Below are 15,043 nucleotides of genomic sequence, written 5' to 3'. Positions count from 1 at the left end.
TTGAGACAACACTTTTTAAAATCAATACATTGTTGAATATGTTAAAAATTGATTTAATTTATTTCAGACCCATACATTTATTTCAGATCCACAGTAGTCCAAAATATATGACATTTGTCAGTTTATTATGTAAACCAGAATGCCTATAATAACCAAATGACATCCAATCTGACATCTATGATAATTTTAGCTGGCCTTATATACAGAAAACAAAACAAAACAAAACAAAACAGAGAAATAATATACACTCCTTCAGTTCCCTACAGCATATTATAATTTACAATAGGCTACCATAATGTTAAAATAGGTAAGTAACAAATATGAGCATCAAAGCATTTAAAGATCTACAGTCAGCTCTTAAAAACACAAGCTAATGGCCACTAGAGACACATTTCCTGCCTTTATATTGGCCTCTCTCCCACTAGAACCTTTTACACATTTTTTCACACACATTTACTCTTAGATTTGGTGTGACAACGTAATTCTTCATGAAGCAGAGGGCCTCTCTGGCTTGCATAATTAGATATGCAAGTAATTAGATATATTCTCTCATTTTAAAGCATTTTTTGAACTCGGTCAATGTTTCATTCACTCAAAATATTTCTGCGCACTACCTAACCCCCTCCATTTTCTACTTTATCACACTAACTCTCAATCTCTCTGTGAAGGGACATTTGATGTGTCCCGGTTGTGTTTTGTGAGCTGTGTTGAGTGAGTTGTGTTTTGGCTGGCTATGAGCTCTTTCTCTCCAAATGGGAGTCTGAAAACTGGGCTGAACCCTGAAGTTCAGCGTTAACACATTCATATATCACTACACACACAGACAGGGTTACAGGTAACCGCACCACACAATATAAATCACAAGTGATATAAAAATCATGAAGGGAGGAGAGGAAAGAAGAGGGGATAGTCAGAAAAAAAGAAGACAAGAACAGAAAATAAAAAGCAGAAGTGATGACTAAAAGAGTCGGTAACTGGAAATAAGATAATAAAGTGGAAACAGTATAACTATATATACAATTATATATAAAAATATATAACAACAACAATGCCCAGCTGATTTCCTAATGATAATTTTGCTGTTTATAAAGTTTTTTGATGTGAGATGAGATAAGTTTGGCATCTCATGTCCAATTCGTACGCGTTTTACGAGGTGGCTAATTCGTACAAATTCATATGACCTCACTCATACGATTTCTATGACCATTAGTTTATCCTTCATTTGAATTCCTACAGATTTGCCACCTTGTAAAATACTTTTTCACAAATTGTATTGAGCCACTCTAGGCTCATATTTTACTTTTTTTTAATTGACACATATTTAAAAAAATGGTGCTCATACACAAAATATTGTAAATACAGTGACATGCAGTACAATGATGGCCAAATTCATGTTCTACTCTGTTGAACATAAAAATATATTTGGCTACTTAAAAACTTTTTTAAAAATATTTTTGTTTATACAGGACAGTATGGAGAGCAGATAAGGAGGCCAAGTTAGAGAAAAGGGGGACGGGTTTGGAAAAGACAATTGAGTTGCCTGCAGTGCTGCCCATGTGGCTACTGGCTCTGAATAAAATGCTTTTTCATTTTTGTTCTCTGTGTAAACCTGCACTAAATGTGAGTTTTTGTTGTTGTTGTCCTCATGCATTAGCACTGCATTGAGTTCCTCCGTTTCAGCATTGTTTCTCAAGTTTTTCAACACAAGAATGCATTCACTGTGAATGTCCCATATACCCACCCACATACAATCACTTTCTCCTCTTTCACTCTCACAAACAACACATACCCATGTATAATGTAATAGGCTCTGGCCCATGTAATAGTATAGAGAGAGCCGTTTATGAGACACTTTTGACTATTACCTATATCTTGGCATACTATTCCTGACTGAGGTAATGTGTAGCTGAATCACAAATACATATTCCCACAAACACATTGAACAAAGTCCCTCAAGCTCCTCAGGCCCGTTAAATCCATCTGCTGCAGTTCTACTGAGTGACCACTGAACTGCAGTTAATGACTAGCAGGAGAATTGACAACCATGAGGTCATGAGGTTATATGAAACATCAGCCAAGATATCTTAGCCTACATTATTAATGCAAGGCAAGTTGTCCCAGTGAACAAAAGCCCAATTAGCCATGACATTACAACTGTCCGGTCCAGCGATGTCATGGTCCAACCCCTCCACCGAGACATTAGCTTATTTCCTCTCAACAAAGGTTGATGTCTTTCATAAAATGTTCAATCTTAGGTCCACTCTAGTCCTCATGGTCAAACTTTCTTAGTCATGTTTTGTAGTCATTTCACATCTGCTAGTTTTCACAAGGTTTTAGTATTAATTTAATTGATTTAGTAGGGATCTGTCAGTGGGCTGTGACTTTTATAGGAATGTTTCATCTTTCCATTTGTCACACCTCAAAGTGCCCAGCTCTTAAATTAAAAGAAGTGGATATGGTGAGAACTGACAAGCTTCGACTGTGGAGACAAATGAAAAAAAGGAAAAGGTAAAAAGTTCCTGGATAAGAGTTGTGAACTCACTAAAATAAATATTTTTGAATTAAAGTTGAATTTTATGCTGCATAGTGAAGCAAGAGAAGGGGGTCATGTTTCTGACAAGACTGTTTTTTTTTACACATCTTTAAAAAGGTTGAAATGGTGAAATAGTAATGTTCCATAACAGACGAACAAAAAAAACAACAACCTTCAGAGCATCGCATGGGGCCTCAGACAGGGCATGCTTCAATGGGAAAGCTACATGTGTAGTGCTTTAGACCAGAGGTTTTTAGGTCCCCAGGGAACTGCAATAAATTTGTAGGGGGCCCACAAAACAGGAAAAAAAAAATTATTATTATTTTTTTAACAAAATTCATTTATTAAACAATATGTGCTTTTTAGGTGTGTTTAAATGGTTAATTAATTAATTTCTTAATTTTTATATATTTTATTTGTTTTTGATGAATTTGTTTCAGTTTTCATTCAGCATTTCATAGATTATACAATTTTTAAAAATCTTACATTTATTTTAAACTTCAAGGAATAGTTCACCCCAAAATGGAAATTCTGTCATTATTTATTCTCCGTGCACTTATTTCAAACCTGCAGGAGTTTTTGCTTCTGTTGAGCACAACACAGAAGATTTTGAAGAATGCTGGTGGTCACCAAAACAGTTAATGGTAGACACTGACTAACAAAGTACCGTCAACTGTTTGATTACCAACATCCTTCAAAATATCTTCTTTTAACTTTTTTGTTTACAGATAATATCTATGTTTAAATGAAAATGAAAATCAAAACGTTTCAGTGTGGTCTCAGATTTTTGAATCTCAGTATATTCATTGTCACATGTGCATGTAAATTCAAATAAAATAAAAAAACAGAAGGTAAATGTTGGTAGCTTTAAATGAGTTCATGTTGACTGCTGTCAGTTTATTGGGATATGAGCAGTGCACTTCGAGGTAGGTAACACAACCAGAGCCACTGACGAAACACAACTTGTTACGCATGATAGCAGTTAGCACTGGCCCCTCACCGCTGCCCTTATAAGAAACATATGGAGAATCCTGATGATGGGAAAAACAGTGGTGCTTTAGTGAGCCATGCTGCGGGGAGGGTGAGTGGGATCATCCAGGTGTGAGTCTCTCTACTTTAAAGCGCTCAAGAGACTTTTTAGTGAACAGGCTGATTTGATCCTTACACGGAAAGCAGAGGACAAAGCTCTGTCACTGCACTTCAAATCCCTCTCTAATACCACACTCTGAGAATGATGATAAAAAGGAAAGAGAAGAAGTTTCTAGGGTTACTGAATAAGGGTACAGATTAAGCAGATGTATAGTGGTGAATGTGGTCATCTGAGGAGGGGGGCAGACACCACAACTACATTCATAAGGCTGAGTGGGCCGTCAGACCCACTGATTTAGTTACAGCAACATGACTTTATGGGCCAGCTGCAATAGCACTTATTCAAAATTAAACACTTATAAATATACAACAATAATTATACACTTAAATGTTACATACTGCAAATAAAAAATTCTCTTTAACTTTAACGTTGATATACTGCTACTTTTCCCATTTTTCCCATTCTAATCTAACTAAGCAATGATTTTCAATAGTACAGAACGTTAGTTAGGGATGCTCTGATCAGGATTTTTGAGGCCGATCACAGAAAGCAATATCTAACTGCCGATACCGATCTTTTTAAAGCCTTCTTTTTTATTATGCAGAATTATTTATAGTGATACTCCAATCAGGATTTTTAGACATATATTCAGGGCCTGAATTTCATTTTTGAGAATGAATTCCCCTCTTAGGTGACTCTTGAGGGAATGTTTTAATTTGAGGGGTGGAGGGGGCATTTTTTACATTTTTCAAAAATAAATATTTATCTCACCTAAATGTTTGATCATGCAGATTAACATACAGATCATAGATTTTTGTTTTTACAATTGCGCAATAGCTTACACACAGCACAAGCCTGATTTTGTACATTTATGCCAGATTCACACATAGGCCTACTCCGTTTGCAGTGTGTATGCAGTCCATGTGCAGTACATAAGCGGTGCAGAAGCAGCACTGACTGTGCTTTCACACTGGAGTCTGCAACTGATCTGTGGCTGTTTATACGGTGGCCAAGAGAGCACAGCGCGCTGCAACTTCAGAAAACACATGCAAATAGAAAAAACACCAGCAAATCAAGAAAACATCTTCATCAGTTTGACAGCAGGTGGTACAAATGCTCAAAACACAAACAAATAAAAAACACACTGCAAATGCTCACAACACAACCAAATATATAATTAATTTGCAGGCATTTTTTTCTATTTGCAGTGCGTTTCTTTTTTTTGGTTTGTTGTGAGCATTTGCAGCATGTGCATTGTAAAATTGAGGAAGTTGTTTTCTTTATTTGCAGGTGTTTTATCTATTTGCAGCGCATTGAGCTCTCTCGGCCACTGTATGTTTACCACAAACACAACATCTATCCATTATTTTGATTTCAAATCCAAACATTGTCACTCAAAATGCTTTTTCAGAATTGTGATTATTTTTTTTTACACAGTAAAGTAATTCAATCCTTCATAGACGTGTTTAAACACAATAAATATAAGCAAAGCAACACATTATTCAATGCTTTTTACTTTTGCATTTACTTCTAGATTTATATATTAAGTTGTTCAAGTGGCAAAACCTTTAAACTACTTTTCTTACGTTATCACAAACTTACCATTGACAGAAACAATCAGCTTTACTGCCTTTCCCTTTGCATTTAAATCTTTATCACAAGCAGTCCTGCGGTTCATATAGAACTTTATTTTTCTACCTCCACCAGTATCATGTATTATTGCCTTGTTTATCTAAAAGTACTCTTTCCCTTTAAAGGGGTCATATGATGCGATTTTGAGTTTTCCTTTCTCTTTAGAGTATTACAAGCTGATTGTGCAAAGAAAAGAACCCTGAAGTTACAAAGACTAAAGTCTCAAAACCAAAGAGATATTCTTTAGGAAAGTTAAGACTCTGCCACACACCCCTGGGAGACGCTGTGTGTTTCTAGACGAAAGCAAAAGCACCTTATTTGGCCTTCTGAAAGTAGATGCATTTAGGAATCATTAAAATTACTTACAACAGAACAGCACAACCCAGAGAATCCCTAATGTTAGTACTTGTAGATGGTAAACGTGCAGTTTTTAGCAGAAATGGGAACAAAAGTTATAGTATCTTTCCACTAATAAAGCAAAAGTGTTTAGCAGCAGAGAGTAAAATAAAATGAATAAAATTTAAAAAACAAAATACACTCGACTGTATAACTCATTCAACATTCACCATGCTGCTTCACACAGATTAAATAACACTTGTACATTTTATTGGAATTATGCACATATAATTGAGCATATTAAACTGTAAACTGTGTAGGGAAAAAGGTTTGCTAAAATCATACGGAAACCACATGACTAATCAGCTATTATAAAACAGCACAAATGAGTGATGTTTAGCAAATGTTTGTAGACTTTCTGTTTATATCATGTACTTGGTTGTTCTTTTGTCTTCCACATGAAAGAATCAAAGGGTCTTAATGGCAATGCTCTTTCTCTATTCACAGCAAACCACACACAACATGCATTACAGATGACAATTCTAGGCATTTAAAAGCTTTATGGCCTCACAATAAACAGCCCTATTAAATTTAGGGTACTAAGTCTCCATGTTGTGGCTGCTGATGCTAATTTTAGGGGTCGTGGTTTGTTTCGAGTCCATTTTTCCCAGCATTAGATTCAGATCTGTGAGAATGAGTCAGATTGTTTTGGTTTTGTTTGTTATAGGTTTGAGATTACTAGCTTTCATTTACACTGACCACAGCAAAGAAACAGTAGGAGATGGAGAGAGAGAGTATGAATCACAATGAAACAATGGCCATGTTTATGTGTACAGCATTTCTAATTAAGATCCATAAGATCCTTTGTCTGATGAAGGTCATGGGACTGAAACACTGTGAATAAATCTATTTCCACATGTTTGCAAGTACTGATGCAGGATTCATTCGTTTTTGTTTTGATTTTTGACTTGTTTTTGGTCATTTGTCTTATGCAACTACCAATGAGGGAATTGATAAAAAATATTGATTCAACCTGTTTATGGCCATGAGGTTAAATTGTTTACATAATCCCAGTATGATCATAATCTGAATATGAAGAGTTTATGAGAAACAAAAGTAAGAAGAGACAGAGGTATTTCATAAATAAGAATAGAATATTGGTTTCAATTGTACTTAAAGGGTTAGTTCACTCAAAAATTTCAATTCTGTCATTAATTACTCATGCTGTTCCAAACCCGTAAGTCCTTCGATCATCTTCGGAACACAAATTAAGATATTTTTGATAAACTCTGAGAGCTTTCTGAACCTCCATAGAGAACAATGCAACTGAAATGTTTTCAGTCCCAAAAACACAGTAAGGATATCGTTAAAATAGTCCATGTGACATCAGTGGTTCAATCGCAATTTTATAAAGCTACGAGAATACTTTTTTTGTGCACAAAGAAAACAAAAATAACAACTTTATTCAGCAATTCTTCCCCTCCTCATCCCATTCTCCGCCATTATCTAGAGTACCATGACGCATGCGTGTGCTGCTGCTGACGTAGTACACACATGCGCTGCACCTTGTTTACTAGCAGAGGAATGCATGCGCATGCGTCGTGGTCCACTGACATTAATCTACTGTCTAGTTTGTTTGTCAGACAAAACTGGCAGATTCAACATTATGATTGGTCAGATCGCCTGTCAGTCAAACTCCCTGTGAAGGGTCAATTGAACCCTTGTCCTTAGCATTGCTAGCGCAGGCACAATCAGTAAAGAAAGCTCCTTACTCATATGTCCCACTAGCAAACATGATTGCACTCAGTCAGACACAAACACATTCAGACAGTGAGTCTTCTGGAGCAGAATCAAACTAAAGGCATTTCCTTACAGCAGGACTGGAAGCCTATCTGTGAGGTCATTTATGTCCCACAGTGGAGTGTGAGCAGGGCATTCAGGGAGCATTAGAGAGACGCTGGAGAAATGTTTCCACTCTGTGGGTTTGCAGAACCACGTCCACTAGCATTTACATATTGCACTGCAGCTCAACACATCAACACTTGAAGGCAGTGTAACTCCATGACAGAGTCTCGATGAGACAAAAACACTCTCACACACACTGCTTGTGGAAGCCTGCCATAATATCTCACCAGTAAATGTGATAAACTTCTCTCCTGTGTCATTTCTCTCTCTGTTGTCACTATATCTCCTGACACTTTTGGAGAACATGAGGTATTTGCTGGTTGATGAACACGCTGAACTTCCCAGAGTGCAACAGGATCCACATCAGGTTTTTCAATTCACGGTAATTTGTCTATTTAACTATTGATAAATTGCAAGCCGAGGTATTAAACCACATCTGCGACATTCCGATGTCATTTCCTGTCAAATACAATTACAGCTTCTGACTAAATCAAACTGAGTCACCAAAGACCCCAGAAACAGCAAAGAGAGGTTTTATAGATTCACAGAGGGAATATGTTTCTGATGATTACTAATGCTAACAGAATTTGAATAATCTAGCATGAGTGGCAGCCATGGCAACAGTCTGGAGCATGGGTCACAGAAGAGGGGGGCCTGGGCCCGGGTTACTTTTGAGGTCATGTACAAATATGATATGCTACAAAAGTACGCTATAGGCTCATATGTATGCACAATTAATCTTTAAAAGATTGCAATCTCGATTAAAACTGAGAATAACATTGAGAATAACAATAAATAGAATACATTTTATTCCTAAATGACGATTCCACTGTCTATTATACCTTTTAAATGACAGTCAGTCACATTTTGGATCAGAAATCATTGATCAGAGCAATTGTTACAGCAATAATACACTTCAAATGAAAACTTCAGTGTGAACTGAATGTTATATATATATATATATATATATATATATACCGAGACTTGCTACTGCCAATATATCCACAACATGCTGCGGTGAGCATGTAAGAAATACTGCTGCTGCAAATACCTATACAGGAAAGAACCAATCAGCTGTGCGATGTGATAATGATGTCATTAGTTCAGATTGAATTAGACCTATCGGACTGCGCCAACTAGAGTTTCATGCCAGAACTCTGTATAGTAAAATTATAATACAATTATAATTAAATACAATACAAATACAATTAGCCAAATTACTTTTAAAATATGGTTAAACAGTACTACTGAATGCACTCACAAGCATTTATGGTAAAAATAAATAATACTTTGATTTCATTTTCTTCTGAAACTTGTACAGTATGTCATGTATTTAAATTAGTGCTGTCAAACGATTAATCGCAATTAATCACATCCAAAATAAAAGTTTTTGTTTAAATAATATATGTGTCTACTGTGTATATTTATTATATATATATAAATACAAACACATGCATGTATATATTTATGAACAATATGTTATGTTTAATATATTAAATATATTTATATATAATATAAAATATATGAATATAAATATATACATGTAAATATTTTCAAAATATTTACTGTATGTGTGTATTTATATATACATAATAAATATACAAAGTACACATACATATATTATGTAAACAAAAACTTTTATTTTGGATGCGATTAATCGCAATTAAACGTTTGACAGCACTAATTTAAATATATTTGCAATTGCACATTTGCAATAATCAAGTTGCAATTATTTAAAAAAAAGATATGGTAAATGTAACTTTACATGTAATATCAAGTTACACACTTCAGTTAAAATATAATTAAGTCCTTTACATGTGTTTTAGTGTGTTAGTTAATACATCAAAATAAGTACACTGCTTTAAAGCGCAACATAGTATTATTTGAAACAATGATTTAAAATGTCCTTTAAAGTAAAACCTTTTATTTGACATTATTAAAGTGCACATTTCAAAAGTGTACTTAAGTGTGTTAAAAAGTGTTCTCTCTTTAAGTGAGACTAACTGTAAATGGCATTTTATTTCATTAATATATGCAAAAATAAACTTTTCTGTGATGTTTTGGACCCCATTGACTTTCCTTGTATGGACAAAACAATTAAAACATTCTTCAAAATATCTTTTTGTGTTGTTGTTTGTAACATAAAGGTAAATAAGTCATGACAGAATTTTTTTTTTTTAGTGAACTCGTTAAAGTTGATAGATGTCTTTAAAACCTTGCAGTGTTCTGTGATAACATTCACAACAGATGCACAACACAACAGATGTCATATGATTGTTATGGTGCAAGATTACAGAATCGTGATACAATCTGAGGAAAGGATAATATCTTTTCTATCTCACATGCCACAGAACATCTGCAGTTAAACATAAAGAATAGGGTTGTAAATCCTTGCTCTCCCCTGTGAAACAAGGACCATTTTCTGTTTGGCTTCTTCAAAACAATCCCAGTTGTAACCCATGTTAAACTAATTCCAGAAGTCTAACTATTGCTTTAACACGAAACCTAAGGTGATCTACCTTTAGCAAAACTCATCCCCATGTCTGAATTCAATTATATTTTTAGAATGAATTGCTGATAAAAAAAATCAGTTTTCATACTGGTCACATAAATGAACCTGATCCTAAATCAGTATTAGTTCATGTCTCTGGCCTCCACCCTTAAACACAGTCATAAATACAGTCCTCTGCACTATATATCTACTGGAAGACTAAATATATAACTGTAGATGAACACTTTGGAAGCCGTGTGTTTGTAATGGAGGGCTGCTGTGACACCTTAATGAATATTTTGAGATGGTAAGTACAGTATTGAGCATCCTCACAACCTTAGTGTGGGATTGTTTTTGGCTCACGTCACTGAATAAAGCCACCGCTGCTTTAAAGTTAGCCTTCAGACTAACAGCCCACAAGAGCTCTAGTGCTGAAAATAGCAGCATTTTAATGCATTTGGAGGCTGTCAGATGAGGCAAAGATCACTTGTAGGTTTGTCATGGTGTCCAGCACTCCCAGAGGAACAGGAAGACTAATGTTTCTGGTACCATGGCTTCCGCTAATAGTCCCCAGACTAGGAGATCATGGTCAGTGGTCATGGTCAGTGCTCGCAGGGTTTGTCTATATCAATGAGGTCTTTGACAGGGAACCCATCGCCATATTGGAGAACTGTTTTTGAGATCAGAATGGTTGTGAGTTTGTGAAGGCCGCAGTAAAGAGTGTAAATAATATGTTTGAATGTTGTTTAGAAACAGTTTCCATAGAAGCGGTTTCTGTGTGAAACCTGAAGATCACTTTGTTTGAGATCCAAAGAGCCAGGTGGCCATAATACATATTATCATCATGTTTGTTATTATGTGTCAAGGAATGTTTATTTGTCTGTGTGTTCGGTTAGTTTTCTACTCACCGATTGGGACTCTTGGGGCCTAAAACATGAAATGGAGTTTCAATCTGTCTTTGGATAGACTTAAAAGTAAAAAACAAAACAAAAGAGAAAGTGCTTTAAAGTCTGATCAAACTCATTAAACTCTTAACAGACTCTCAGAAAAACAAAACATTGACAGATTGCATATGCAGACATAGACATGTTGCCGGTGTTTTCATAGCTGCAGAATCCATGTGTGTGCTTGTCACCAAGATTAATAGCCCATTCAGAGAATTCATGTGTTCAGCTGAGCTCTGTGCTGGCACCTCTGCATATGTGTATCCATGTGTGTGAGATTATATGTGTCAATGATGGTATTTAAGGTTTTAAAAGCAGTTGTACAGGGAAAAAAGGAACATACATTTTTTTATCTATATGCCATGCAAGTTAAAAAACTTTCTAGTCTCCTACTATTTAACACTTTTATGCTAATCAAAGCACAAGAAACACTAAGTGCAATGTAATGCAATCCAAACCAAAAACTTTAGAAGCAGTGATGACTTGAGAAACCACTTTAAAAATGGTCCTTGAGCCCTTGTCTGTGTAATATAAATCAATATGGATTTTAATTTGATGGTTTCTAAGTAATGCTCTCAAAAACGGAATGCACTTATTAATCACAGAAACACATACTGTATAGGTGCTGGCGCTCACAGGTTCACGGTCATATTTAAGAGCCTTTTTAAGTTGAGTTTTGCATAACTCAATTCTATTGCCAAAACAAAATTATACACCCTATTCACCTGCGCTGAACTCAGCAGAGCACTGGCACTAGTGATGCTTGTATTCTGTGCTCGATATACATATTCAAGGTCTGGTTTGAACAAAAACAGCAGCCTATCTTTGTTTCTATATCCTCATAAACTTTTATTTTAAGAGAATAATTTAATCATTTTTATGTAATTTGCTTGTCATACTGGCTTCTGACCTGCAATCTGAGTCCAAGATTAACATTCTGAAAGTGCCAAATACAGATAAAAACCTGGCTTCAGAGAGTGAATAAAAAGTTGGCTGGAAACTTTATAAAGCAATAAAACATTGTACATTTAAACTGAATTTTAAGAATGCTAGTCTGATCATTGCTAACTATTTGTCATACTCTCTCTTAGGGATGGGCAATACGACCAAAATCTTGTATCAAAGTAGCCTAACGATATATCACAATATAGTTATTTTTGCTTTAAATAAGGTCTTTATAATAATCAAAATTTGTCATACTATAGGAATTTAATTCTTGTCACCAGTGTCAATATTACAAAAACCTAATACTAGCCTAAATAAAAAAAAAAACAATCTCAAGCTCACTGAGGACAAGTAAACAGTCAGCGAGTAAGAAACTAATTACAAGCAACAGGACAAAAAAACTACAGAACAAATAAATAAGAAATCTTACACACATTTTATAAAGTAATCAAATTCATAGAAAAACAGCATATTCTTCACTGTGTAAATTAAATATATATGTCTTCCTATTAAAGTTACAAAAGTGATTTAGTCAAGAGCAGTAAGAGATTTTCTTTCTTTTCTTGTTTGATTAACATGAATGAGAGACAGCAGGAATATTAGACTGCTGTCACTTTAATTTTGGACCGTGCTCCTGCAAATCATGACAAGAACACAATATGTTTCTGAATAGATAGATTATTGCATTCCGGTCACATGAAGTCTTTGTGTAAAGGGGGTCTTAAAGTTTATTGGACTGGATCTGATCCCAGATTGTATTCTGACCCTGTGCTTCAGTGCAGCAGCAGGTCCTGGGCCTGAACACAAACACCCTGATGGGTGGGTCCTGTTTTCACTGGCCCGCTGTAGACCAGAACAGAACCAGAGTTCAGAACAACACAAAACACCTGCAAGGCTGCGAGACCCAGTTGCTATGACAAACCAACAGCCCCAATTATGGTGATGACGCAGTTTAAAATGTAAAAACACACTTTACTTCTGTTTTTATTAAATATCAAGTATCAGAGATTGTTAATATCCAAGAAAGTGTTCACACTGGAGTCTTTGCTCTTAAATAAAACACATACATACACAGTTAGAAATGCATAGCCAGCAATGACTGAATTCCTTCCTTATTAACAGAGATATTTTATGGGGTCTCTGTGTATTTCCTCAACCTACTTCGGGGCCACATCCATTTCCCGTTACTTTAACTTGAATTAGCAGATGATAATGCTTCAGTGCACTGGAACACTGTATTACATCTATTTTACACCACTAAAATTCTTTCATCTATATTCCGCTCCTCTGAATATAATCATGCTAATGTCACTGCATATTACATTCACTTCAGAGCTGAGAACTCAGAGAGAGGAGAACTATTCTCAAAGCTGCACTTTATGTGGGTTTCTGTTCCAGCTTAAAGGGATAGTTAGATACCAAGAAAAAAAAAAAAGAAAAGAAAATTCTGATGTTCCAAACCCATTTGCCATTATTATCATTATTGTTATTATTATTTTTATGCAGCATAGAACAAATTGAGAACAAGTAGCTAAATAATGATAATAAAGTTTTGGGAGAACTATTCCTTTTAATAAATGAAGCCTGTTAAATGACTGGATTACTGTCAAACATGCTGTTCTCTCTCAGTCACGTGAAATGCATGACATCTATGATAATGGTAATGGAGACATGATAATGACAATGTACCTCAAGTTTCCTGACTAAATATCTTACACTGTTCTCTTATGACACAAATTATTTTCTTGTCAGTCAATATCTCCCTAAAACATTTTAAATACAGAATAAATAATCTAAATGTAAATATATCAATATCATCCTGCAGTATCAGCTGCAATGATGATCTAAAATCAACAGTGTCACGTCCTGCTGGTGTGCCCTTATTGGCCACCAGATGTCACTGTGTGTTTGTTTGAGCACATGGCTTGTTGTTTGTGATTTGTGCCATGTGCTCTCCTGTCTATTGTCTGACCCCGCCCTCCTTGTTATCTCATTATTGTTTCAGTGACTTCACCTGTGTCCTCCTCGTTTGTCTCCCTATTTATTCTCCTGATGTCTGCAGTCCTGTGCTGTTTCGTTATTTCATGTTTTGTGTGTGTGTGTTTATTTGTTCCTCTGTGTCACGGGTTCTGGAAGAGAGATGAGGCGAGGACTCAAGTGCAGGAGAATGGTGCGTCCTTTAATAATAAAATGAAACAAAAACCACCCCGAGGGGGAAAAACAGGCAGGCAGGCCGGCCGAGACAGACAGACACACACAGACACAGACACACACAGACACACACACACACAGACACACACACACACAGACACGCACGCACGCACGCACGCACACACACGCACGTTGGTTTTTGTGGTTTATGGGGACTCTCCATAGGCGTAATGATTTTTATACTGAACAAACTGTGTGTGCTATTGCCCTACACCAACCCTACACCTAAACTTAGCCCTCACAGGAGACTTTGTGCATTTTTAGATTTTCAAAAAAACACCATTTAGTATGTTTTTTAAGCCTTCTGAATTACGGGGACATAGGCAGTGTCCTCATAAACCACCTTCATATTGTAATACCTCTGTCATACCCATGTCATTATACAAATTTGTGTCCTCATAAACAGGTATTCCTATCATTATGGGGACATTCCATAGACGTAATGGTGTTTATACTGTACTGTATTTTCTATCACTTCCCCTAACCCTCTTATGCTCTGATCAAGCTCAAACATTTAAACTTGAATAAGTTGAACTTCAAACTACTTAAAATGTTGATATCCGACAGGTGTCTGTAATTTAATCAATCAGAATACATTGTTTTACAGTGAGGCAAATTGTATAACACAAAACAAGACAGAATTAAAAAAAATCCATTATGCTAATGTTTCTGTTGTTGTTTTCCCACCAAAATGATGTCACATCCTGGAGGATGATGCCATTAAGGATATGGCTTTGATTAGTTAAACTCATTATCAGTTACAACAATATTTTCATGAATATTGCAAACATTTCGAATAAATGTTTAAAGCAATGAAGAAGAAGAAGAAAAATTAAATAAAGAAATACTAGTAATATTTGTATTACTTCTTCTAAAATGGTTGATGGAGACACAAAACTATATTGCATAACGGGAATGACCCACATACAGTAGACCTCAACACAGTTAGCCATAAA

This window comes from Barbus barbus, assembly GCF_936440315.1.
Source record: "Barbus barbus genome assembly, chromosome: 24".
NCBI lineage: Eukaryota > Metazoa > Chordata > Actinopteri > Cypriniformes > Cyprinidae > Barbus > Barbus barbus.
This window is presented reverse-complemented; position numbering follows the sequence as displayed.